Source organism: Triticum aestivum, chromosome 5B (genome assembly GCF_018294505.1).
Source record: "Triticum aestivum cultivar Chinese Spring chromosome 5B, IWGSC CS RefSeq v2.1, whole genome shotgun sequence".
Classification (NCBI taxonomy): domain Eukaryota; kingdom Viridiplantae; phylum Streptophyta; class Magnoliopsida; order Poales; family Poaceae; genus Triticum; species Triticum aestivum.
The window spans coordinates 451,811,433-451,816,608 of NC_057807.1; the positions used below are offsets into that span (position 1 = coordinate 451,811,433).

The 5,176-nt window shown below is 34.9% G+C and overlaps 1 long non-coding RNA gene across 4 annotated transcripts; it reads left to right on the forward strand.

Annotated features, from left to right (window-relative positions):
- On the forward strand, nucleotides 1-4,714 carry LOC123112405 (uncharacterized). 4 transcript variants are annotated; one of them, XR_006455446.1, is made up of 5 exons: nucleotides 1-94; nucleotides 1,814-1,870; nucleotides 2,881-3,021; nucleotides 3,795-3,907; nucleotides 4,006-4,714. It is a non-coding gene; the product is annotated as an uncharacterized lncRNA (long non-coding RNA). The 4 variants fall into 4 exon arrangements; XR_006455447.1 differs by having other exon boundaries at nucleotides 1,814-3,021; XR_006455448.1 differs by lacking the exon at nucleotides 1-94 and having other exon boundaries at nucleotides 101-2,561.
- The last annotated feature ends 462 nt before the right edge of the window (nucleotides 4,715-5,176 follow it).

The following is a 5,176-nucleotide window of genomic DNA, read 5'->3' on the forward strand; positions in this document are numbered from 1 at the left end:
GGCGGTGTCTTATCTGCTTCCATTGATTTCGTGATGCTCCTCCTTTTGCTGTGGTGTTCTCCGAGCCTTGTGCCTCCCTTCTTCCCACAACGAGGTTTGCTTGCCAGTATCCTTTCACCATGTCTTCATTTCGCTGCATTTCTGTAGGATCCTGCTAGATCTGGCTTAAAGGTGTGCTTGTTCCCGTGTGTAGTGGTGGATCCTAGCTCTTTTAGGTTGTTTGTGGTGGTTCCTAGATGTCTGATTTTTGTTGCAGATGGAGCAACATATAGTAGATGTAGATGCAGCAACACCTGATTCAATATAGTTGTAGGGTTTGGTTCCCTTATGCCTATTTTTTATTTATGCTCCCGAATGTTTCTGTAGTTGTTCATGTGCCCCTATATGTGTACAACCCCTAGATGTGTGGATGTAAATGTTGATTTAGCTCGTAGATGTTTCGACTGTATGTGTGTACGATGCCAGTTGTTTTTGTCAGTGAGTTGGGCTGTAACTTTGGGCGAAATCGGAGTGATTGGGACTGAATTTTACCAGTTAAGCGTCAGTGATTCTGGACTGTAGTTTCAAGTTTTATCAGTCCATCTTACTCTGTAATTTTTGAGTGCTTTTGTGTCTGTCTTTGCAACTTCAGTGATGTGTAAGTTTCAGTGATCTACTCTGTAATATTTGAGTGCTTTTGTCTCTGGCTTTGTAACTTCAGTAATGTGTAAGTTTGAGTGATCTACTCTAAATTTTCCACTTGTTTTCCAGCACCTATTACACTCAGTATCAGTGTAACTACAGTCTGAATTGTATTGTGAATTAACTCTGGGCTGCAAGTTTGTATGTCCCTTTTTATCCTTTGCTAGCTTTTGTTGTACATCCCTTCGTTGTCGTAGCTAGTGCGTTCTGCTAGCAAATTTCAGCTCTGTTCTTTGTGTTTCTGTGAAACAGAATGTCCTTTTCATTTTCGGCTTTGTAAATGTTTGATTGCTCTATCTGAAATCCCTGTTTTCTTAGTGGATTTATAGTGTGTTTTCTGAGTGTTCTACACTGTAATTCTTAGTGGATTTACAGTGTAATTTCTTAGCGGATTTACACTGTAATTCCTTAGCGAATTTACACCGTAATTTTAGGTGGATTTTTTTACTAGATTTACACTGTAATTTTCAGTGAATTTACACTGTATTTTTAGTGGATTTATACTGTAATTTGCAATGGATCTACACTGTAATTCTTAGTGGATTTACTCTGTAGTTTTCAGTTGATCTTTCGTTGTAATCCTATAAGAATTACACTGTATCTCTTGATTTTTACAGTGTAATTCTTAGTGGAGTTACACTGTAATCCTTAGTGTTTTTGTAGTGACTATTAGTTATTCTTGGATTACCTTGTATTTACACTGTAGCTCTTGATTTTACGGTGTAATTTTCAGTGTATTTACACTGTAATTCTTAGTGTATTTTTGGCTAGAGTCTGTTAGCGGGGTTTTACCCTTGTAATCTGCATTTGACTAGGGACTATTATGTGGATTATTTTTGTATTATCTTTAGTAGATCTTATAGTGTAATTCTTATTGTATTTACAGTGTAACTCTCAGTGGGCTTACACTGTAATTTTTCAGTTGATTCTCCTCTTAGTGAATTTGACTAGGACTGTTAGTTGGTTTTTACCCTTGTACTCTGCAGTTGAGTAGGGTCTATTATGTGGATTTTTAGGTCTGAACATTTTTCAGGTAGCCAATCTCTATCTTGTTTGTAATTTACTTTCATGCATTTGGTTGTTTCTTTATTTTATTTTTTTACCGTAATGTCATTTTGGTTTTGCTGTGTAGGTTGCAAGTCTCTTGCTCTTGACTCTACAAAGAAAGCATCAAATGATTCGTTAGTTGGTAAATCTGCTGGTTATATTTAGTCAAACGAGGGTACAAAGGATGGTCCAAATTTGGTTTCTTGTGTGTGCCATGTAGTATCAGTGCTTAACTTTTTTCTTTAGTTTCAGTGCGATCTTCATAGTAATTACATTTAAAAGATCATAGTAATACTAAGTTCAAGTGACAGTAAGTTGCCCTTTTATAAAGTTCCAAAGTTTCAAATATTCAATCATAGTGTCATTTTGGTTTCTGAGCAGGAACATATTGGTTTCTCTATATAATACACTGTATTTTACACTGTAGTTCCAGTGGTCTAGCACTGGAATTACAGTTTGCTTACACTGTAATTCCAGTGGTCTAGAGATGTAATTCAAACTGTAATTACAAAGGATTTTTCACCCTGGTCCACTACTGTAATTTCTATTGCTGTCCACTGAAATTTTAGTGGTCTAGTATTGTAACTACAGTTTGTCTGTCACTGTAAATTCCTTATCTGCCAGTGTAATTTAGTTTCACATGTTATTTTTCTGTTCCTCTGTAACCATAGTGTAAAAACACTTGTTAGATTTTGCTTTTGTGTAGGATCTACTCATCTGTATATGTTCTTATTGCTTTTTCTAGTGATCTATTGATTTTGAGTTTATAACAAGAGTGCTCTGTGGATTCTGATCTGCTCTTTCGCTTTGCTAGCAACATGTTGCTGCTCAAGGTAGAACAATATTTTTTGCATTAGCTAATGAACGTTTTTGCAGGATTTCTTTCCCTGCTGTTTTATATTTAAATTTCACAATGATAGTACCTTGTACATCATTTGCGCCTGAAGTAGTTGAGTAAAAGAGTATGCCCTGCTCTGTTATTTTGTTAAGAATCAAGTTAGAAAAGCATGGTTGAATATGTTTGTTCATTTTTTTAGTTTAAAAAAAAAGCAATACAGAAACAATACAAAAAGAGTAGAGCTTTTGTGTTTCATGATCTACTCTTTCATGATTTGTTACTGGTTTTTTTACTCTCTATCTTTTTAATTTCAGTCGTACTTCCCTATTGGTCTCGATGGTCGCTTTTCGTTTGTCGTGTGTATCGAAGATAGAGCTTTTGTGTTTCTTGACTCAGCGTTTGGAGAGAACTCAATGTATCATAGAGATATCTATGATGAGCTGGTGATTTTTCTTGTAAGCTTTTATGTATATTTCTGTTAGATTTTGTAGTTGTGCCACTTTCATGTACTACAAATATCGTTTTTAATGCTCCCTCTCTGTTCTAGTGCATTTTTTCCATGTATTTTTAGTTTATTTCAGTTGTATTCCCCTATTATCTTAGTGGATTTACAGCGTAACTCTCATTGGATTTATATTGTAATTATTTTTAGAGCATTTTTACAGTGTAACTCATTGGATTTGCACTGAAATTATCTTTAATGCATTTTACAGTGTAACTGCCATTGGATTTACACTGTAATTATCCTTAGTGCATCTACAGTGCAACTCTCATTGGACTTGCACTGTAATTTTCTTTAGTGCATTTTATACTGTAGCTCTTATTGGATTAGTGCATTTTACACTGTAACTTTCATTGAATTTATACTGTAATTATCTTTAGTGCATTTTACAGTGAAACTCAAATTGGATTTACACTGTAACTATCTTAGTGAATTTTTATAGTGTAACTCTCATTGGATTTATACTGTAATTTATCTTAGTGGATTTTACAGGGTAATTCTCATTGGATTTACACCGTAATTCTTAGTTGTTGTACTATGTAAAGCTTAGTGCCATTGTACTGTATTCACCACTTTGTGTCTAGTGCATTTAGTGTTAGTTATTTCAGTGTAACATGCACTTTAATTGTACTGATAGCTCCTCTTTATCGTCTACGACGCACTTAATTTTATTTTCTACAGTAAATTAGTTTGGTATGATTTCCTAATTTTTTAGTTTCAAAACAGATTCATAATTTCATTGGGCTTTGGGATGGGTATATCACTCCTATGATGCACAAATGAATTAGTATCGAAGAGTTTGATGTCTTGTATACAGTTGTTCCTAAGCAAGAGAATTGGTATTATGTTTTTTTGCCTTACATGATTTTGATTAATTTTATATAGATTGTTTTGTAGGCTTCTTTTCTTATTTTTTGTGTTCTTTGTAACTTTTCAGGCATGATTGTGGTGTCTTCACTCTGAAGTATATGGAGATCTTCACACCAAGAACTTAGATGGCAAATCTTTTCTCCAATGTAGACATTCGAAATCTTAGGATCAAATATGTGAATGACATGTTTTTCAGCCCCTTGAACAGCTGCGACAAATCTTTTGTCACTGCTTTCTTTGGCAATTTATGTTCTTATTTTCCTTGTCCTCTATTTCATTTTCTTTTCTCCTTATTAGCTTTTTTTTCTTTGCCTATTCTGGTCTCTTTGATTTTTTTTTGTGTAGGGAGGCAATGCCAAGTGAGGTTCAGCATGTGCACAGTCCTAGCTCAATTGGTGGATGAGTTCCCCTTTTGAGTAGCATGTAACATAGAACCACTAGTGCAAATCATTTGGATTATTGGTGGATTTACAAGGTCTTTTTTAGTGCATTTAAAGTGGCATCTTTAATGCATCTTGCACTGTAATTCTTAGTGGTTAATCTTAACAGTTTTTTCAGTGCAAACCATTTGGATTGTTGGTAGATTTACAGTGTCATTTTAGTGGATTTTACAGTGTAATTTTAATGCATCTTACACTGTAATTCTTAGTGGGCATGATAGAAAGTATTGTCGATTTTAGTGGATTTTACAGCAAATTTCTTGGTGGTAATATTATTGTAATTATACTTCTTTGTCAATGTAATTTTTAGGTGACATCATCTTGGTCCTTTCCTCATCCCTTTGTTTCTTTAGCTTAGTGTACATGGAAAAGCTTTGGCTGTATCGCTGTATCGTTGTGGTTCTTTGATCTCCACTTTTTAGCTGCTCTTCTGTCCGGGTTGTAGAAGTTGGGGTGTAGACCCGTTAGTCTATTTATAAAAGCGGGACAGAAAAGCAAACAAGAGACACGGGACAGGAGACACTTGTCATTCTTTGGTTGGCTAAAAAATATGGATGAAAGCTAATTGGATTTCATCCGGATGTAGAATAGACAGTCCCTTGATTTATACCACATGGTTTTTTCAGGACTCGAATAGGAAAAGCAATTAGCTTTGGAGTGATATATGGCCTCTTTAACCCTGTGGGATATCACTAGGATTACAAAACCACATAAATTTAGATTTGTAAAGAGATTTGGGTGGATGGCAATTTTCTTTTAAAATAAAGTGCAAAACCTAGGAATTCATGGATCCAGATC